The 23,439-nt window shown below is 38.1% G+C and overlaps 1 protein-coding gene and 1 pseudogene across 12 annotated transcripts in view; both read right to left on the bottom strand.

Moving 5' to 3' along the window:
* The window catches only part of SDK1 (sidekick cell adhesion molecule 1), a 911,663-nt gene that overhangs the window by 486,351 nt on the left and 401,873 nt on the right, over positions 1–23,439 (bottom strand). The window contains exon 2 of one of the 12 annotated variants that reach the window (XM_049111185.1): positions 10,843–10,983. The exons of the other annotated variants lie outside the window; for them this stretch is intronic. The gene's annotated coding sequence lies outside the window, so the exon portion shown is untranslated. The remainder of the gene's footprint in view (positions 1–10,842; positions 10,984–23,439) is intronic. 12 annotated transcript variants of the gene reach the window in all.
* LOC112640216 (dnaJ homolog subfamily A member 1-like) overlaps positions 1–23,439 on the bottom strand; it is a 51,386-nt pseudogene that overhangs the window by 14,932 nt on the left and 13,015 nt on the right.

Below are 23,439 nucleotides of genomic sequence, written 5' to 3' on the forward strand. Positions count from 1 at the left end.
GAGAGAACACAGGAAGCGATGCTGAAGGCAGACATCCCTGTGTGTGGAGGGTCAGAGCTTTCACTGCAGCAGACAAATGAATGCTGACCCTAGACAGTCCAGCGCATACATGTGCCTCGGTGGGAGGACTGCCATCAGCTCTGTTCCAAATCTCAGGACACTGTGCATGATTTATGACAGCTTCATTATGAAGCAGCTTTTCTCCCTCTGGAAATGTTAATTTATGAATCACGAAAACTGCCACTTTCATCAATGAGCAGCAGCTGTGGCATTGCTGAAAAAGTATTCGAATCATAAGACAAGGTTTGTGTTTTAGCTCTGTTGTTTAGTAAAACTTGGGGTAAGATCCTTGTTTCCTGGTGACTAAGTTATCTCATCTGTAAAGTGAGTATAATCATATCTATGCTGCCTATCATCTCCCAGAGTTGTAAGGAAAGGTAAGACACTTTTTGTAAATTTTAATGTCTATTTTTAGCATCAAAATTTTCATCTGGTGATCTGACATGTAGATCCTTTAAAATTCTATTAACCAAACAATTGCTTTAACTGATATAAGGCTTTTTAGAGTTCTTCTTAGCTCATTCAGTGATTGTCACTGGCTATTACTAGTAATGATGCTATTAACGTTGGTGTGCATGTTTTTGTATGGTCCTAGTTCTTCACTTCTCTGGAATAAGTGCCAGAAGTGTGATCACTGGGTCATACAATAAGTGTATTGATATTACTGATAAAATGATTATAAATCCTTCAAAAGATGTGTGGCTTGCCCATACTTCCTCCCAGTCTACGGTTTCTTGCTTCAACCTCTTCACAGCATCTGTTACACCGCAAAAGTTTTCAGTTTTGATGAACCCCAATTTATTTACTTTTCTCATTTACGAATCATGTTTTTGGTGCCATGTCTAAAAAATCTTCACTAACTCCTAGGTCCTGAAGATTTTCTCCTATGCTTTTTCTAAAGACTTTTCACAGGCTTACATGTTATACTTACATCTAAAGTGCACTGATTTTTTTTTGTTTTATTTTGCATAAGGTATGAGTTTTAGATTGAGGTTCATGATTTTTGCCTGCTGATGCTCAGTTTCTCCAGCACCATATGCTGAAAAGATTATTTTTCCTCTGCTCAATTGCTTTAAGCTTGTAGTAAAATAAACATAAAATTTGTCATTTTAACCATTTTAGTGTACTATTTAATAGCACTGAGTATATTCACAAAGTTGTACAACCATCACTATTTCTACATATTTTTCAACATCACAAATGGAAACTCTGTGCCCATTGAACAAGCCTCCCAATCCTCTCCTCTCTCAGCCCTGGTAACTTACATTCTACTTTGTCTCCATGAATTTGCCTGTTCTAGATAACTGCTATAATTGGAAGTATACAACACTTGTCTTTTTGTGCTTGTCTTTTTTCACTTAGCATGCTGTCAAGGTTCACCCATGTTGTAGCATTTTTCAACAGTTCATTCCCTTTTATGGTTGAATAATTCCCCAATGTATAGATCACATTTTCTTCATTATTCAGCCACTGATGGACACTTGAGTTGTTTCTACTTTAGCTATTATGAATAACACGGCTATGAATAAGTGTGCAAATATCTGTTTAAGTCTCTGCTATCAATTCTTTGGGGTACATACCTAGGAGTAAAACTGCTGGACCATGTAGTAATTTTATTTAATATTGTGAGGAACCACCAAACTTTTCCACACTACCTTCACTATTTTACATTCTCATCAGCAATACACAAAGGCTCCAATTTCTCCACATCTTCACCAAAATTTATTTCCTGATTTTTTTTTAAAGTAATAGCTGTCCTAATATTCGATAAAGGAGGAAAGACTATCCATTGGAAGAAAGACAGTCTTTTCAATAAATGGTGCTGGGAAAATTGGACATCCACATGCAGAAGAATGAAACTAGACCACTCTCTTTCACCATACACAAAGATAAACTCAAAATGGATGAAAGATCTAAATGTGAGACAAGATTCCATCAAAATCCTAGAGAAGAACACAGGCAACACCCTTTTTGAACTCGGCCATAGTAACTTCTTGCAAGATACATCCACGAAGACAAAAGAAACAAAAGCAAAAATGAACTATTGGGACTTCATCAAGATAAGAAGCTTTTGCACAGCAAAGGATACAGTCAACAAAACTCAAAGACAACCTACAGAATGGGAGAAGATATTTGCAAATGACATATCAGATAAAGGGCTAGTTTCCAAGATCTATAAAGAACTTATCAAACTCAACACCAAAGAAACAAACAATCCAATCATGAAATGGGCAAAAGACATGAACAGAAATCTCACAGAGGAAGACATAGACATGGCCAACATGCACATGAGAAAATGCTCAGCATCACTTGCCATCAGGGAAATACAAATCAAAACCACAATGAGATACCACCTCACACCAGTGAGAATGGGGAAAATTAACAAGGCAGGAAACAACAAACGTTGGAGAGGATGCGGAGAAAAGGGAACCCTCATACACTGTTGGTGGGAATGTGAACTGGTGCAGCCACTCTGGAAAACTGTGTGGAGGTTCCTCAAACAGTTAAAAATAGACCTGCCCTACGACCCAGCAATTGCACTGTTGGGGATTTACCCCAAAGATACAAATGCAATGAAACGCCGGGACACTGCACCCCGATGTTTATAGCAGCAATGGCCACGATAGCCAAGCTGTGGAAGGAGCCTCGGTGTCCAACGAAAGATGAATAGATAAAGAAGATGTGGTTTATGTATACAATGGAATATTACTCAGCTATTAGAAATGACAAATACCCACCATTTGCTTCAACGTGGATGGAACTGGAGGGTATCATGCTGAGTGAAGTAAGCCAGTCGGAGAAGGACAAACATCATATGTTCTCATTCATTTGGGGAATATAAATAATAGTGAAAGGGAATATAAGGGAAGGGGGAAGAAATGTGTGGGAAATATCAGAAAGGGAGACAGAACGTAAAGACTGCTAACTCTGGGAAACGAACTAGGGGTGGTGGAAGGGGAGGAGGGCGGGGGGTGGGAGTGAATGGGTGACGGGCACTGGGGGTTATTCTGTATGTTAGTAAATTGAACACCAATAAAAAATAAATAAAAAAAAATAAAATAAAAATAAAGTAATAGCTGTCCTAATAGGTGTTAAGTGGGTATCTCTTTGTGGTTTTGATTTGCATTTCCCAGATGACTAATGATGCTGAGCATCTTTTAATAAGCCTTTGGCCATTTGTGCATCTTCTCTGGGTAAGTATCTATTCAAATATTTTACCTATTTTTTAATTGGGTTGGGTTTTTTTATGACTGAGTTGTAGGAGTTTTAAAAAATACATATATTCTGGATATTAATCCCTTAGCAGATTTGAATTTGATGTATCTATTAGATTTCCAAATGGAGATATTTCATAGGCATGATAAAATTTATAGCAATAACTCGCAAACTGTGGCCTGTGGGACCCAATCCATCCCAGGTCTGTTTTTTGGTATGTTCCAAGCTCAGGGGCCTGAAGTCACTGTACCTATATCCATAGAAGTCAAAAGGGATTCCAAAAGCTCCCTATGCTCTACCATTCACATTTTTGGCCAATTATCTGGCTTTTCACAAAAGTGTTAATCCAAGTATGCCCTTTATCCAGTGTGGCTGAAGCCAGCTTCTGTTGGCTAACATGTGCCAATTTTATGCTTTTCTATCTAAATCCATATGAAATGACGCCATGCTGGTAGTTGAAATCTGCATTGGTGGGAATGTTTACACCATGGAAACTGGAAAATGCTACCAATTAGGACTTTTCCTTACTAAAACACAGTTATTCAACATTTAACAGCAAGCACATCACAGCCTTTATTCCTGTTGATGGGTAAAATCCCAGAATCTCTCGTTTCCTAGACATCTCTGTACCTCTCCTGCTTTACTATGTCCCTCACTGGTCCCATATGCCTTAACCACTCTCAGCTCACCTATAGGACTCACAGTTGAAGCCAAACCAAAGCCTCTGTCTGGTCGGTCCACCTCTCCTCTGAACGTCTGCTTCTTCATCTTGCTCCACTTGGAATCTGATTCTCCCCTGTTGACCCTCTAACCCTGTAGCCCTCTCTAGACTTCCCATAGCCTCATACACTGGGCTTAGAGCTAAGGCAGTTTTGGCCATTTGTGCATCTTTTTTGGATAAGTGTCTATTCAAATATTTTACCCATTTTTAATTTTTTTTATGACTGAGTATATCTTAGCTTCTCCACTCTGTCCAGTCCACTCTACCTTCTTCTTCCTTACCTGCCTCCATCTCAAAACCTCATGTGATCTGACTTTATTTCCCACTATCCCTTCATCTTCTAGTCAACGTCTGACGCTGTCTCTCTCTTATTTTTTATGATCTATCTCTTGACTCACAATTTCCACAGGCACATTGATAGTCCTTCAATCCACATATGATTAGTCTGTGCTGTCCCTAGATATTTCCTCATTCTCTTTTTGCCTGAACAGATTTCCAAACTTCTAAAGTCCTTAAAAACTCTATGAACAAAGAAATCTCTCTGTTATCACCTATTAAAACTCTTGAAATAATCCCTTATTCTCTACAAAATTATATATGAGCTTTAATGAGGTAAGAACTTTGTTCTTATTTCTAAGAATGATTTATAATCATTTTATCAATAACATCAATATTCAAGAGGTACTTAGTACTGAATTTTATAATTCTCAAATGAAATCAATATTTGAGACATATTTTCCTACACATAGGTGAAAACTATTGTTAGCCATATAATGAAGTGACCATGCCAGTAACCAAATACACAACACAGCAGGAATACAGTCATGAAGAGAAGTTCATGTTGATGATGGACCTTTTATCTTTTATCTTCTCACAGTAAGACAAAACTGCTTAATGCTTTAGGAAAGCATAACATTCAAAATAACATAAGACAGAAATAAATGAAGATGACTATACCAAGGCATCTCACAATGGTTCTGGATCAATTCACATGGCAACATGCCAGCAGGACTGAGGTCTGCCAATATTTTGACATTTTAAAATACTGATTATAAGTTATTAGGAGCTTTAAGATTATCACAGGAACTAGTAAACAAGGAGAAAGGATAGGATACTGAAAAGAAGAATCCGTTAACAAAAACCATATGACTCAGGGGAGAAGACTCTTCCAGAAGGCTAATGCTTTCATTTTATCTTTCTTCTCTATTGACACTGTCCAGCTCTCAGACATTTCCATCCAATGAATGATACGATTGATCATGAAGAGGTCCCAGAGGATTTATTATTGCAATGCTTCATTCTAGTTTCACACTTCCATTCTATCAAATGTAGTCAATATCCTGTCTGTAGGATGAAAGTATTGCAGATAAAAATCAATTCCCTTTGGAACTCATTTTCTGAGAAGCTTGGTGTATCACTGAAATTTAGGAACCACTGCCTTTCAAACTGGTCAAATGCTACAAAAAGGTATCTTAGTACTGTAGGAATTTATTTACTACCAGCTTGAGCTATACCATAGCCAAAAGAAGTAAAAGAAAAAGTTTATCCTCTAAAAATTATAGGAAAAAAGGAAAAAGAAATCACTTAGAAACCCTAAAAAGTATATTGAAAGACGTACCTAGAAAAAAATTAAATAGTTTTGAAAATTAGAGCTTTTATGACCAACTTATTGCAGGTAGTCCAAGGTAGGTACTCAGCTAGGGTCTGTTGGGGCCCGAGTGTGTCCCTGCACACTCAGAACTCTCTCAAGTTCTCTCAGTCCTTCATATCATCTCCTCATGGAGTCAATTCTAGAGTCCATGGATGAGATTACTTCTGGACCTTTCTGAGCACTGCTTTCCAGTGCATCTTTTTCTTATCCATATGTCCTCTCTCTCTTGATGATGCCTCAGTTTTTGTCTTAAGAATTCTCAGCAGAAGGGTAAATTTAGATAAGTTTAGTTTTTCATATTGGCCTACATCCAATAAGGCCAAGAAACAGGAAGGTACTTCAAGGTGTTTAGGATAGGGTGGAGTACATGAATAGCTTGCCATTGTAGAATAATGCATGGTACACATTCAAGATCATCCAGCACTATGGAAACAGGACTGGTGTGGAAGCCATTTGAGGGGATATTTCCATTCTCACTGGAAGTCATAGGCCTCCTGTTTATAATTCTTGCCCCTCAATCCTACAGTCCTTCAATTTACACAGTCACTGCACCATGACCCACCATTCCTCAGAGTTACCAAGAAAATTTCTTAAAGACCTCAGGAAATTTTATAACCCAAAGCACTGTTAAGCCCTCCCAGAAGCCCAAAGTGACTTCAGAGTAGCCATTTCTCAGTTTCCAAGTCTTCCTGCTTTTAGCTATAAGCAACTGTTAAGTATGCATTTATCAGTTGGAAAGGGAACAGTTTTAGCAGATTTCCTCACATTATTAAATATAAACAACAAGCAAGCAAACAAACAAAAACCTTCCTAACCTCACAGACATGTTGTGAGACCCAATTAAATTAGAAAAAAAAAAAAACCTTATAAAAATGGTTTCAAGATTTCCCACTAGTGTTATAGATTTCATTTCCTGCTTTTACTTTCTACTTAATTTCATTATAAAACTCAATAAAAATGCTTTCGATTTTTCAGGACACTCTCTCCTCAAGGATTATTTTTTCTGAATGACAACAGCAGCAGCAACAACAAAAAGTATCTTTAACTGGCTACCTACCTAGAGAAAGACAAACTTATTTTAAATAATTTTAACTTGGATTTTTTTTACCATATTAGCTCAGTTTTCAACTTGTTACCAGGTATGGCAATGATCATATAATTATACAGACTATATATTCTTCTCCTATATATTGAGAAAAAAAGGGATAAATATCATAGTTTACATATTAAAAGTCCATAATAAGAAAAGGGATAACAACCAGGGCTACATTCACTAGGTAATATATGGATATTAGTCTATTTTATGGGGGAACTAAATTGATTCCATGTATTTCTTAGAATTCATGATTCTAAATATTAGAAAACAGGTTAGAGATTTCTTTGATGTGCCTATATTCGTAATGTAGAGTCAAAGGAGCTTTAGAGAACATTAAGTCCAATTTTGTCATTTTTCAGGTAAAAGACCAACGCCCAGAGAGGGGACGTGACTTGCCATTTAATGGGAGAAATAGAACAAAGGCCACATCAGATTCCTAGAAGATTCTTTCTTCTAAGAATACTTAGGGAGCACTAACTGCAAACAAGATCAATGCTGCAGAATCAGTGATGATGCCACACAGTCCAGTCCTCATCCTCAGACAGCTTACATCCTAATGGGAGAAACAAACTTCAAGTAATGAGTTATACCAAGACCTGTTAATAACTACTGCAAAGAAAGATGCAGGGATGTGTGTTATGAGAACAAATAATAGGGCACCTGACTTGCTGGAACTGGGAAAGTTCCCTAGAAAAAGTCACTTTTGAACTGAGTATGGAAGAGCGACCATATAATTTACTGCATAAACCTGCAGTAAAGGGAATACCCTAAAAAGACATGAACTGGCTCTGTCCTGGGCAAAAAGGTCCTCCTGGAGCAGAAGGATAAGTCCATATTAACCAGATGAAATAATGGGAGTATTCTGGGCAGAGGGAAGAACACATATGAATTCCTGAGTCATGAAGAACATGGTTCATTCAAGGAAATAAGCTAACATCTACTGGAGGCTTACTAAATGTCAGGCACTATGCTACCACTTTACACATTTCATCACATTTAATTCACACACACTCCTACAAAGTAGACACTAATAATTCCATTTCAAAGAAGAGAACCCTGATACATAGAAGATCAAGAATTTGTCCAAGATCATAGCCAGAGTAAGAAAAACAAAACAAAACAAAACAAAACAAAAAAACCTAAGATTCAAATTCAGGCAGTCTGACCCTAAACACTATAAATCTGACCATTATACAAAGTGGCTTGGCTGTCTCTGAAGAGACAGAGATGAAGCAAAGAAATCAGGCCACATGAAGAAGTAAGGAACCATATTAGGCCTTGTAGGTTACATTAGGGATTTGGTTACTCATTCAAGATACTAATGGATTTTAAGCAAGGGACTGGTACCATATTCACATTAACAAATTATTCTGTTCAAAACATGAAGAAAGGATTAAAAAACAAAAGCAAAAACAGGGAAACAAGTTATAACAGTCAGGCAGAAATTTATGAGAGATAAAACAGTTTAGCTAGAGATGGTGACAGAGGTGGACACAGAGATGTGAGTGAGTTTGTGGGATATTAAGTGGTACAATAAAAAGAACCTGGTGATTGGCCAGATATAGTAGTGGAGAAAAAGAAGTATCAAGGATAATTCCCTGGTTCTGCCTTGAACAATTGTTGGGTGGTTATCTACTTGAAGAAAGGATTACTAGATGAGAGGCAGGATCTTTGTGAAGTAAAGCAGGACAGAGGGAGAGCAGGGTCTTTTTTCTTTTTACTTTTTTTTCATTTGTTTTTTCAATGTGCCTTTGAAAAAGATCTAGGAAAATGCCACAAAGAAGGTATTGAATATAGAGGTTTGAAGGTCAAAGGAGTAGCTTGGGATGGATAAATAAGTTTGCAAGTCATCTGCAAATACTACAGTTGGTAGGTGAACTATGGACTTATGTGAGATTACCTAAGAAAAGAAAATAAGGTGGGAGGTAAAGAAGTCCTAGGACCAACTACTAAAAAAATCCAATATTTAGAGGAAAGTGACCTGGCAAAAGAATCCAATAGACAGGAAAAGCAAATAGGACTGTGGTTTTATGGAGGTCAGAAAAAGAGTGTGTCAAGAAGGAGGAAATGAACCAAATGGTCAAGTAAGTCAGCTAAGTTTAAGTGGGGTAAGAACAGAAAAATGATCCCATTTTAGTGGGAGCAGAAGTATAATGTCATGAGTTGATGTGAGAAAAGGAGGTGAAGAGATACTATAGAGCCTGCTCATGTTCTAAATATTCTAATAAAGAATCCTATAATGTCATATGTCAAATATACCTCAAAAAACTTAATTTTTTTAAAAAGGGATTCTGTAAGTCCAGAGTCAATAAGTATTTATGTCATTTCATTAAACAAAAAGAGAATTTTGACAAACCTTTACTACCTCTGCTCCTACATTTCCATTTTATTATGAGATTTTAGTTCCAAATTTTTAAGTATAAAAGATCAACATTCAATTAGACTAACCAATACATTTTACCATTTTGTTTTTCATTATCATTCCTTATATTCTACTTTTTTTCCTGATTTATTTTTTTCTTATATCCTTTTTAAATTCTTTCAAAGAGGTTTGGCAGATGGTAAACTTTTTTAAAGATTTTATTTATTTATGCATGAGAGAGAGGCAGAGACATGGACATAGGAAGAGGCAGGCTCCTCACAGAGAGCCTGATGCAGGACTCGATTCCAGGATGAGGATCAAGCCCTGAGCTAAGGCAGATGCTCAACCACTGAGCCGCCCAGGTGTCCCCGGATGGTAAACTTCTTGAGGCATTATCTGGCATATTTTAATTCCCAAATGGGTCTCAACAATATTTCCCACATGACATGCTCATCCAGATCCTTGCTACTCCCTCATAAACAATGAAGTCTTTTCTCTTGAACCTGGGCAGGCCTATATGACTATCTCAACCAATAGCATATTGGTGAAAATAACACTATGTGACTTGCAAAGGCAGTCATAAAAGGCAATACAGTTTATAGCTCTTCCTCTTGGATGCTTGCCTTTGGAATCTAGCTATCATGCTCTGAAAGAGCCTAGGCCAGATGAAGAGGTCTATGTGGAAATGAATTGAAGCCTTTGGTCCTCAACCCTGCATGAACTACCCATGCAGAGTCAATACCAACTTGCTGGCACAAGAGGAGTTATCTTGGAGAAGTCAGCTGCCATTAGCTGAGCTATCTCAGCATGTGGAGCAAAGATAAGCCTTTCTACTCCTACTCAAATTGCAGATTTGTGTAAAAAATTTTGTTTTGTTTTGTTTTAAGCTACTAAACTTCAGGGTGGTTTATTAAGCTACAATAGCTAATAAGGGCACATTGCAGGTCTTAAAATGCTATTAACACCCCTCTCCCTTGCAGGCAAAAGATAATTTGGCTAGGTATAGAACACTAGGTTTCTGCCACTGAAAACTTTGAAATTTCTTATAAGTTTACACAATTACCTTGAGACCCACCAGGGGGTCCAGGAACTTAACTCTGTGAAATAAAAACTGTTTGCACATGGGAAGCCCAGGTGGCTCAGAGGTTTACTGCTGCCTTCAGCCCAGGGGGCAATCCTGGAGACCCAGGATTGAGTCCCATGTCAGGCTCCCCGCATGGAGCCTGCTTCTCCCTCTGCCTATGTCTCTGCCTCTCTCTCTCTCTCTCTCTGTGATGACTATCATAAATAAATAAAATTAAAAAAAAATAAAACATCGAGAAAATATTCTAATATAAAGCAAAGTCTCTGCCTCTCTCTCTCTCTGTGTCTCTCATTAATAAATAAATAAAATATTTTTAAAAAACTGTTTATACAAAAGCCTATTTATGAATGTTTATAGTAACTTTATTGTAATTGCCCAACTGGAAATATCCCAAATATTTCAACTGGTGAGGCAAATAACACATTTAGATACATACACAGAGTAAAATACTCCTAAGGAATAACAAGGCACAAATTACAGGCATACCCTAGAAATACTGTAGGTTCAGTTCCAGACCATGCAATAAAGTTAATATTGCAATAGAGTAAGCCAATTAATTTTTTGGTTTTCCCAGTGCAAATGGGAAACGAAAAGTTATGTTTACCCTATATTGTAGTTGATTAAATGTGCAATAGAATTTTGTCTTACATACCTTGATTAAAAAATACTTTATTGCAGAAAAGCACTAACCACCATCTGAGTTGTAATCTTTTTGCTGATAGAAGGTGTTGCCTTAATGTTGATGTCTTCTGTTGTTGGCAGTGGCTACAGGTTTGGGCGACTGTGGCAAGTTCTTAAAATAAGACAATACTGAGGTTTACCACATGAATTAATTAATTCTTTTCATGAAGGATTTCTCTGTAGCATGTGATGCTGTCTGATAGTATTTCACCCTCAGAAGAACTTTCAAACTTGGAGTCAATCCTCTTAAAACTTGTCACTGCTTTATCAACTAGGCTTATATAATATCCTAAATCCTTTGCTGTCATTTCAACAATCTTCATAGCATTTTCCCTAGGAGTAGATGCCATCTCAAGAAATCACTTTCTTTGCTCATTCATAAGAAGCAACCTCTTATCCATTAGTTCCTGAAATTGCAACAATTTAGTAACATCTTCAGGGTTCCACTTCTAATTTTAGTTCTCTTGCTATTTTCACCACATCTGCAGTCTCAGGGAATAGAAAGGCCCAAGGGCAGAAGAGAGATGGAGGAAATAGCCAGTTGGTAGTCAAAGCACACTCAACATTTGTTGATTAAGTTTGCCATCTTATATGGGCACAGCTCATGGCACTCCAAAAAAAATTATAATAGTAACATCAAAGATCACTGATCATAGGTCATCATAACAAATATAATAATAATGAAAAAGTATAAAATGTTGTGAGAATTACTAAATGCTATTAGAAAAATGGCACCAACAAACTTGCTCAATGCAAGACTGCCATAAACCTTCAATTGTAAAAACCCCAATATCTACAAAGTGCAATAAAGCAAAGCACACCAAAACAAGGTATGACTGTACTGATAGACACAATACAGATGAATGGAAAATGTACTGATAAGTGAGAGAATCCAGATTCAACAGACTATATGCTATAAGATTCTGTTTTTAAGATGTTCAGAAAAACTCAAAAGTATATGAGGATTAGTGATTGCCAAGAGCTGGTGAGGGAAGAGTTCAAAGCACAAGAGAATTTTTGGTGTGAGGGAAGTATTTTATACCTTTACTGGGGTGGTGGACTAAGAACTTCATGTGTTTGTCAAGATTCACTGAACTGTACCCTAAAGAGGGTGAATTTTATACCTTAATTTTTAAAATTAAGGAAAAGCATGTTATTTCTGGGTAGAAAAGACTCAGGTAGGAAGAGATTGGGAGAAAGATGTGCCTTCTGTCCCTTGTCCATAACATGAAGACACAGATCTCCTGGAACTGGAGCACAGCCACATTCAAGAGGATGGGCATAGGGACACAATGTGCTGAGCCATATGGGACGAAGGCAGCATTTTGTTTCTCTCTCTCTCTGGGCCTCACACCTCTCATTTCCCTTTTCCTGGTAGTACCTTGTCCCATATTGATGTAGGAATGAGTTAGGGGCAGATGGAGCTAGGCAGGGAAAGATAAGGGAAAGGCCCAGAGTCAGGCTCCTGCCCAACCCAAGAAAACAGAGATAAGACAGTAAAAACAGAGAAAAATAATAAACCTGGCTCCCTAGCTCCAAAATGTTAGGGAGTATCTCCCTTTAATGGCCACAAAGAAATCACAGAAATTCACCAGACCACAAAGATATCATTAAGGTGTTATCTCAATAGTCCCTGCTCAAACCAATACTGCACAAGAGTCTCAAGGCTGTGGGCTCCCTGGCTAGGTTCTCAATAAAAGACTGCCACTAAAAGCCCTCAGTGGTAACCCTATCGGGACCCCTCTGACTTGTGAGAGCTTTCTCTGTATCTCTGCTTAATAAACTTCTATCACTTTGCTCACTTTCTGTTGTCTACAAGATTCATTCTTCAACTCTGTAAGACAAGAACCAAGCTCTCCTATATCAATATCACCCTTTGCAGAACTGCTTCCTGTATGTATTGTGGCTCCTCTATAACCCCATAACTCCAAATGATATGTGGCTTTGGTTTTTCCAAGAAACAATTCTATGGGCTTCATGGTGTCAGGATTTCTTAGCACAGCTTTCTTTAAATATTATGATTCGTCAATGACCAGACAATGATTAATTGCTACTTCAGAGGAAGGAGTCAGGTGGTTCAAACATGGCCCACCAGGTTCTGCCCTTCAGTAGGAAATGGGATTATAAGGCATTTCCTGGAGAAGTAGGAATGAACTGGCAAGATTCATTACATGTCATCAAATAGGATTCTTTAGAAGTTATAGATTTAATGGACCCAGAGACAGGGTAACTGAGACAAAGAAATGACCTAATTAACCAAAGGTAAAGAAGTGAGAAAAAAGATGTGTTTCAAAAATATCAAGTGGCCTGTTCTGCCTAAAGCACAATATTTTTTGTAGTAGGACTTAAAAGAGATAAGCTGGGATATCCACGTGTCCCTGGGTGGAGAGAGGGAGCCAGAGGGTCCGGGGCAGGAGCTGAAAAACTATGAGACATAATATCTCAGAAGAAAAGGCTACTTTCAGAACTAAGGTGGTAGAAGTTGATTCAGTTATACTCTGTTCTTCCTGATGGAAGAGTATAATTAGTGAGGGTCAGGGAGTAGGCCGGGTCATCATGCAGCCTGAAAAAAGAGTGGTTCAAAGAACAAAGATTTGGCTGTGCTTCTCTGGCCAAATCCAAGAGAGAAAAAGAGATTGATTTGGATGCATACAAAAAACCCAGGTAGACTGCTGAAAAGATAGAACAAAGTGTCTAGCCTCACTGTGGTTCAGAATAAATATTTGTTAAAATGTCCTAGCTCCTTTTGTCTGCACAGAAAGCAATTTTGTAATACCAACTTGGCTTCCTAGATACTGTGATACTGAGAGAGTGGCCTGGAGAACAGATATGAATATAATGGTTGTTGGAATGTGCTATTCTTCATTGTAAATGGGTGTTTGGCTCTTACATTACTCTCCTTCCTCTGAGTAGGATCAATTCCAAGAATTCAGACAAAAAGTTAAAAAAAAAACAAAACTCCAACACTTTGGGATGTGCAGAGCTGAGGACTGATTCTGGACGTGGTGATAATCGCTCTAAGAGCCAGCTAATCTTCCCTGATGAGATGTTATCTCTTCTTGGTGAAGCTACAAATAAGAACAGACTTTTGAGTAGTTCTAAATACCAGAAAAATAGAAAAAAAATTTAATCATGAATGAATAAGTAACACTGTGGGAATATTTTAATTCACTATACAATTACCAGAGTAATATTTAGGAAAATCTACCTACGGAAGTAAAATGGACCATGAACTGGAAGAGGAAGGTAATAAAGTAATAGCCAGTCAAAAAAGAATAAGAATGTAAAATGATGGTGGGTGTGGAACAAAAGGAACAGAAAAGAAAGAAAAGAACAGATAGGGTTTTCCTTCATGACAAAAATCAACATTATATAAATTATGGACTCAACTGTGAAAAGTGAAATCCTAAGGCTTTCAGAAAACAATTTAAGAGAAAATCATCATGCCACAGGACAGGGAAAGATATCTTAAATAGAACTAAAAAGGGAAGCCCAGGTGGCTCAGCGGTTTAGCGCCGCCTTCAGCCCAGGGCCTGATCCTGGAGACCCGGGATCGAGTCCCATGTCAGGCTCCCTGCATGGAGCCTGCTTCTCCCTCTGCCCGTGTCTCTGCCTCTCTCTCTGTGTCTCTCATGAATGAATGAATGAATGAATGAATGAATGAATGAATAAATAAATAAATAAATAAAATCTTAAAAAAAAAAACTAAAAAGGCATTAACCATAAAGGACAAGACTGATGAATACAACTATAGTGAAAGTAAGTTCTTCTCATCAACAGACACTCAAAGAGGAGCGAAAAGGCAAGCCACAGAGATATGGACTTGTGCCCAATGTCTATAAAGAACTCTTACAAATCAATGAGAAAGAGATAGGTAACCTAATGCAGAGAATGAGCAAAAAATCTGAAGATTTAACAAGCACTTCACAAAAGAGGAAATACAACTCACAAATGAACATATAAAAACATACTTAACCTCATTAAATAATCAGGAAAACGACAATTGAAAACCATTGTGAAGTGTGACTGTACACCCATTGGATTGGCAAATATTTAAAAATTTGACAATTCCACATGCTAAGAGTTGGAGCTTTTAACTCCTGTGATGATGGCGGGAATGTAAATTGGTTCAATCACTTTGAAAACTGTTTATAACACCCAGTGCAGGTGAAGATAGGAATCCCCAATGACCCAGTCATTCCCATGCATTCCCATGCATCAGGAAGCATGTGCCAGGGTATTTACAGCAGGGACATTCATTATAGCCATAAATACAAACAATATTAACAATCATTCACAATAGAAAGATAAATTATGACATTTATACAATGGAAAGTGATACACCAGTGAACATAAAAAAAACACCTTACAAATGACAACATGGACAAATCTCAGACACACAATGTTGAATTTAAGAAGCAAGATTTGAAAGAATACATTTTATTTGATGCCAATTGTTTTAAAAGAGGTATAAGTAGTAAACTTCTAAAGAGCAACAAGAAAGTAGGCCCATAAAAGTCAAGTCTTCTGGAGAAGATAGGTCATGTTTAGTGTTAAAATGAGAGGTGGTCACATAGGTGTTTGCATAATCATGTCTTGTTCTCTACACTTATGTTTTCTGCATTTTTCTGCATCCATGTGTATTTCATAACTAAAGTACCCTTTCCTCCCCCTGTCCTACCCAGTAGGAGAATCTGAAGGAATGACAGTTAATGTAATGCAGGGGAAAAATTGAAGCAGGAATTGTCAAGCACAGAACCTATGTGACTGGGAAGCCATTGGTGCCGTTAGTTGAACCAGGGACATTAGCAGTATAGCTGGGTTGCAGAAGATAGATAACAAATTAATGAGTTTAAGGTAACAGTGTTTTGATACTTGTAGAAATACAGAGAGGTTGAAGAAGAAACAAAGGCAGATATGAGAGTTACAGTAGTAAACATGTTTAATTTTTTTCTTAATACTACCACATTGTATTAATTCCACAGAAATGCTTTTCTAAAATAAAGTAGTTTATATAAAATAAAGCAGAGAGGTGACACTTTACATGTGTTGGTTGTTAAAATCTGAATGCAATGTGCCTCTACATCTTAACTGAAAAAAGCGAGGAAGAGTGTAATGAATTATGGCTTGTTGGAACATTAAACCTGCAAGTTCTTTCACTTATGTGAAACTCCCAAAGTTACTGCAGGGCATGTTCCTGTAACACTATCAGTGGTAACCAGAACTACCAGTCCTCATGAGTCAGCTACTTATGGTTTTCCATTTAGCCCCAATTTTTCAAAAATAGCTTTAAAAAAAATCATTCTAGGCCAAAATGTTGTTCTACAAACTACTCATAAAAAAAAAATAAATGCATTATCATTTTAATAATGGAATAAAGAGAAGCTAGAGTCCCAAAGATGCATTTTTGATAATAATGTAGTTATAATAAAATTACATTTGAACAACTATATAACCTTCATGGATATATATTTCTCAAATGAGAATTTACCTACAGTTAGGTCAGAATAACCTGGCAGGGTACATAGATAGGCATAAGAAATTGCATATGTCATCATTCATTGGGATTTTTATTTCTTTTATCATTTATTTTTCTTCTGGGAGCACTTAATCAAAAAACAAATCCCTACCATACAATTTCCCAGACTATAAGAGCACCCAAACTAACAAAGCACAAGTCCTTAAAGAGAAAAGTAAATTAAAAATGCAGTTCAATCCCAAGCTTAAAAAGAGCATGAAGAGTGTCACATGACTGCACCAGCAAACCTTGCTAGTAACTCAGTGGATACAGATAAGTGGAAGTGTGAGGCATTTATCCCTCATTTCCATTCTGCAAGACCTGAGTTAGAGAAGGTGAAAGTCAGGAAAGTCTCCACTGACATCGTTAACATGTGTTCTCACTCTTTCATTTCTTAATTTCCACAAATGTACTTAACAGACACATATTCTGAAAAGAAAAGGTATATATCAAACAATTCTTTCAAATAAATACCAATAACTCCTATGTATCAGGAACTAATTTAAGGTATGAGGAAACATGGGCAACTAAAGCATGGTCATCAGCTTCAAGAAAGTCAGACAGAGTGCAGACCACTCCATCACATGATTGATAGGCCCAACAATGGAGGGAAGGAAGAACAGGTGACATGGGACTACAAAAATCCTCTGCACCTGGTCTCAGGGATCAGCAAGGCTGAGGAAGCGATATGGAAGATGCAGTCTGATGCCAAACTAAGCCACAGTCGGGGGATGGCATTATACGCAGGGAAGAGCATTTAGAATGGTCTGAGACAAAGAGAGCCTGGAGCAGGTGGGGCAGCATAGAGTGTGGGTATAGCTGTGGCACTAGGGTGAGCAGGCCAGAGGGAAGCAGAAGCCAGAAGACCACAGCTCAGACTTCATCCTGAAGCCATGGGAAACCACTAAGGCTCTTTAAAGCAGGGGGTCATGTGTGACTTGCAGGAAGGTCTGCTCAGCCTCCAGGGTAGAGGCTGGACTGGCGGGGGTGGGGAACAAAGGACAAAGTTGGGGATCTGGAGATCAGTTTAAGAGTTTTTGCAGGAGTCGAAGCAGAAGAACTGATGACCTAACCAAAGGTGGTGGCAGGGGAGGAGGAGAACTTTCTGGCTGACTGGGATTCTGAAGGTGAAGCACCAGAAGACTCCAAGGAACATGGCCTAAAGTGTTCTAGATTTCCCGGCCCCTTTAGTCTGCCTCTATCACTAAAAATCCATCTAAATCTGTTAACAGAGGGAGGAAAACCAAGGCAAACAATAGTCAATATTTCAAATACAAATAAACCGTTCATCCCTTTTCTCTCCAACTCTGAGCAGGGTAGCACTCGAAAGGCATCATCAGTGTCAGACTAAGGGCTGCTTTTTTCAGAGGTCCTGCTCCATATCCCAGAACAGCCTCAAAGCACCACTTCTTGCTGCTGCCTTTGGCTGTAGCATGTGATCTCTCCCAAAGGTAAGTGAGGCAAAGAAGGGAGGGAGGGAAATGAAAAAGATGAACTCACACGGTATCAGGCTCAAGATAAAGCTCATTCCTTCACTCAAGCATTCATTAAACCAATCACTCCTTCTTGCCCACCCGTGTGTGTATGCAGGAGATGCAAAGGTGAACAAAATACATCCCTGCCCTCAAAGAATTCCAACCTAGCTTGACTTAAGGTAGTAGTAGTGGAAACAGGAATAAAACCAGTGGTATTCATTTGTATTAACTGATATATTAATTCATAGAAATTATCCCGTATGTTAAAGAAAGCTTGCAGAATTTGCTTGAGGCTTTCCATAGGTCAGGCTATTAGTCGTTAAGTGTGGTGGAAAAGGGGTTGAGGCATCGTTCCAAGGTAGAGAGGAGACTGGAGGCTCTTTGGGATGCATAGTGGGTCTTCCTGCATGGGGGCATGTGCCAAGAAGGCAAGGGAATTCAGGTCTGAAACCTACTTCACAGATGAAAGGCCTATCCACAAGTTTTTTATAGGTTTGGGGAAAACAATAGAGTGAAAGTCCACTCTTTCATAGAGACTTATATCATCAATTTATTTCTCTACTTTCATGCGAACTCAAGTATTTCTGAGTCAGGCAAAAGAATCCAACGAACTTATAAACGTCTTAATCATTCTGGTGTTAATCTGATCCATATCCTTCCTGAAAATGGTAGACTGTTCTTTAAAGTCATCATTATTTTTCAGGTATGAGGATAGGAAAGTACAATTTGGATTTCTCGGAGGCAGTATTCCTTTGTCTGAGAGCCACAGCAAGATGCAAGTTGTTAGAGCTCATGCAGATTTTATAATTTCTACAACCAGAAAAAAAAAAAAAAACAACGAAGTTTCCCTAGAAAGAAATATAAGCATACCAAAAGCTGAATCATACCATTTGTTTTCCAAATTTATAAACACAACAGCAAAGGCTTTAAGATGACCACAATAAAGCGCACATATGAGAACAGAGTATACCTATTAGGTTTTCTCATTACACTTTTTCACAGCACAATTGCATTTTAGCTGGAGTTGCCCTGAACTGTGGGAGCAATTAATAGCCTGGCATTTCTCATTATAACAAGTTCTGTGACTAAGAGTATCCCAGTGACACAGCTTGGTGGAACCCCTCTGACTTGCCTCATATTTTACATCTCCTTCAAGGCTTGTGTGTTTTTGTCAAGCATTCCACCAAGAAGGAAGAAAAATGTCTCCCTGTGAACATGAGGGAAACGTTCACTGAGCTCATTTCAACAGGTGTGTTTCAACAAGTGTGAGTGTTGTTCAGATGGAAAATTCTCTAGAAAGGTTGTAAAAGGCGTGACCTAGTCACCGGCTACTCTGGGAGACCAAGATGAGATACCGAAGTCATTGAAAATCTTATAGCTGATTTTTCTCAAATCTACAACACCTAGCATACTATGGAAGCATATCAAGTTTTCTAGAGTGACAATGATATATTAGTCAGCAAAATAAATACTTTGAAAATAAATTAAATTCTGTCCACAAAATATTTCTGCCTTGCTTAGCATTTACAGGATAGTTAGCTAATGGTAGATTTCTTTCTCTACTTTTCATGCTTCCTTACAGATGCAGAGCCTTCGACACTAGTAGGTAAAATGTGTAACTGGCTTTAACATGGTAACTTTTATACCCACAGGAGCCATCGACAACAAGCAGTGTGGCCAATCACCTGGTTTGCCAAGGACGTTAGCAAATGTGAGAGCTAAGCTGAGGTGGTCCTGGGAAAGCGAACAGGAATGAGCTGGTCACCTACATGTCACACATGCTCCCTTGCTAGCCACATGGTATAAACAGTATCTGTTTCCTCACCTGATGCAATGTTTTCTTGTACAAATCTCTCAATTCCAGCACGAAGCTCTCAGAGAACAACTTCACAGAAAGTAAACAAACAAAACCATGACAGGGAGACCCAAATCAAGATGTGTCTCAGACATAAATTCAACTTCTCTAAATGGTTTACCTACTTAAGAACTTAAAGAAGAAATAGGATGCATGAAACAAGCTTTGGTTTTTCTAATATCCCTCTAAAATTACCCCACTTGGAAGACAGAAACATGGATGGTTCCTTTCTCTGATCCAGAATGTTTTATTAGTATTATAAATCTTACTCTAAAAGTCAGTATCATAACTTCACTCACTTTATATATGGATAAGAGTCAAAACCTTTTACCACTGTAATAGATTTTAAAATATGGAAAAAGGGCAGCCTGGGTGGCTCAGCAGTTTAGCGCCGCCTTCAGCCCAGGGCGTGATCCTGGAGACACTGGATAGAGTCCCATGTCAGGCTCCCTGCATGGAGCCTGCTTCTCCCTCTGCCCGTGTTTCTGCCTCTCTCTCTCTCTCTCTCTCTCTCTCTGTCTCTCATGAATAAATAAATGAAATCTTAAAATAAAATTAAAAAAATAATAAAATAAAATAAAATAAAATAATAAAATAAATAAAATAAATAAAATAAAATAAAATAAAATAAAATAAAATAAAATAAAATAAAATAAAATAAAAAACATCTGGGGTTCTTGGGTGGCTTGTCGGTGAAGCATCTGCCTTCAGCTCAAGTCATGATTCCAGAGTCCTGAGATTGAGCCTCACATTGGGCTCCCTACTCATGGGGAGCCTGCTTCTCCTGCTGCTCCCTCTGCTTGTACTCTCTCTTTAATATAAGAAATAAAATCTTTAGTTTGAGTACATTAACTAATTTAAGACAAAATAATCTATGTATTCTTTCAAAGTCCAAAATGAAATCAAATGTGTATTAGCTGACATTATGTGCATATACAAATACATACATATCTATGCATGTATACATATATGTACATACATGTTTGTGTTTATATATGTACTTGTGTATAGACATGTATGTACACATGGATGTGTGCATGCACATATATACATTTATATACACATGCATGTATAAATGTTTGTATGTAGACATAATGTGTGTATACATGCACTCACATATATGCATCTATATTTACATGTGTATGCCTGTGTGTGTACACATGTATGCAAGTATGTACAGATGTGCATGTGTGTATGTATGCAAATATTACATAATACCCATGACACACATTTCAAGGACACAGAAACCTAAACACCTGTGCTCTCAATAAATGAGCCACTCTCCTGACCTGGAGACCTGTGAATTTCTGACACCCTTGGTAGGGCTTTGGGGACTCAGGAAAGACTGTCTGACTCTTAGTACCTTCTCCATCTTGTTCAACAGAGTATTGAAATAGACAAATAGGGCAGCCCGTGTGGCTCAGCAGTTTAGCACCCCCAGGGCGTGATCCTGGAGTCCAGGGATCGAATCCCACGTCGGGCTCCCTGCATGGAGCCTGCTTCTCCTCTGCCTGTGTCTCTGCCTCTCTCTCTCTCCCTCTGTGTCTCTCATGAATAAATAAATAAAAAGTCTTAAAAAAAATAGACAAATAGCTTGTTCCTTTTGGGCTTGAAGCACAAAGCACAGAAAGGAATAGGAGGAAATGACTCTACTCCAGATCTCCTACCAGAAACATTCCTCTGCTTCCTATTCCATTACCAAAGAGGATGGGTCCGTCCTCAATGAGCGCTGTGACATATCCTGATCATATCTTTAAAATCTTCACAACTTAATTACAGCTCACTCCATAAGACCTATTTTACTACTGCTTCATTACCTTCATCTTACCCATGGCTATTGAGAATTTGGACTTCTATTCACATAAAGGATTAAGGAAATAACTTTCACGCCTCCAGATAGGATGAAAGTAATCAGAAATACAAAGTGAAATTTTGCTTTGGAGGATTTACTTGACAAGAACTAACACTGAGAGAATGATACAACCATTCCTCTTCCTTTATTTGAAACATTCAAATTCATAAAAATAATAATGATAGTTAATGGGAACTACAAACAGTTATGATAGCCATCTGTGACCCTGGAGCTGGTCCAAGCCTTCTAATTTCACAGGTGATGCCCACCCTCCAAAGAAACAAATATTATTATGATACCAGCATCATAGATAACAGAGAGGTTGAGTAACTTGCCCAAGGTCACACAATTATGAAATGGCAGAATCAGGGCTTGAACACAGGCAGGCTGATTTCAAACTCTCAGCCATCACTCTGTGTTGCTTCTTTGTGAGCTGTATGTATTATCCTCCTTAAAGATACTAAAAAGAGTAGTAAGATCATAGAAAATGCTAAGACCAGGGCATTTTCCAGTAAATATTTACCAATAGTATTTTTCTATTTTAATCATTAGATGCTTTTCAAAAATTCCCTGATTGCCACAATTCCTTATGTCATCAGTAGATCAAATAAATTACTAAATTTTATCTGGGGCATTTACAATGTATTTAAATTCATATGGAGTTTGTTAAGATGAAAGCCAGACATCACACTCACAACCAAGGACCAGAGATAAGCCAGTGGCAGGCTGTCAAGTCCCCCCTCTCTCCAACTTTAATTAATACAGGTACTGTTGCACATTCATTTTCATAGACAGAATTCTTAATTTTTAACTAAATGTAGTTCAAGAATATTAATCCATAGATAGTGGCTTCAAGCTGTATTATGACTTCTTTGTCCACATCAAGTTTGAGAATAAGAAAAGGCTACTAAGATTATTGACAGTAAATTAGTTTTTCAAAGAACTTGGCATGACACAGGTTTCAGATAGAATACTAAGCTCAACAAAGTATAGGTAAGTAAATGGTAATCTGGATCTTCAGAGTAGGCAATAATGGTTTAGCAATGACTTTACTGAATGAAAGGTACGTGTGAAAATGACTGTGAACACCCGTACACTTCATGTGGGTAATTTTTCAACACTGGAAACTGCTCACCATAGGTAACTCCCAGAACTGCTTCATGCAGGGAACTACAGACTCTGATTATGCAGGTCAAGTCTGCACACTGCAGTATGACTGAAGGACAACATTTTTCTCTTGGATATAATAATTTACCCTGTCTAATCATGAAGGGACACAGCCAGACTGAAGAGGAAAAGGCTCATGCTCTCAAAGATGAATGAGTTCTAAGGATTCCTCCCCATTTATAACCTTCCAAGGTAAAACAGTGCAATTCCGTCAGTGGTGATAAAAACCAAGCACAAAAACACGAAGAAAAATCATTCTGGGTGAAGTGTGTACTAGTGCTATGATGGTTGTTTGATCCCAAACTTTCTAATCTGTCCACACACATTTTTTCCAGAGGGCCTCCTAATCTGTGTTTATGACAGAGAGGGAAACTGGACTGATTCCCAGCCAGGCAACACAGCTGCATCCACTATGTGCAGGTTTTACCAAGAAAGTGGTGAAAGCTATAGAACAAAGGGCTTACCCCTGGCTGTTCCCTTCTACCTTTCTTTCCTGTGCTTTGCTGATCTCTTCTTCCTCTTCCTTTGTTTCTACTAGACTTCAAGACCACGTGTAGGCTGAAACCAGGTAGAAAGTTCTCTTCTTGGAGATTCTACAACATGACTAATCCTGGCTACCCCTCCCTTTCCAGCTGTCTCTTTCTTCTCGTGGGCATCTTATTCCTTGATCCTTCACTAAAGTTGGAGTTCCTCAGCTGCTT

This window comes from Canis lupus, chromosome 6 (assembly GCF_003254725.2).
Source record: "Canis lupus dingo isolate Sandy chromosome 6, ASM325472v2, whole genome shotgun sequence".
Lineage (NCBI taxonomy): Eukaryota > Metazoa > Chordata > Mammalia > Carnivora > Canidae > Canis > Canis lupus.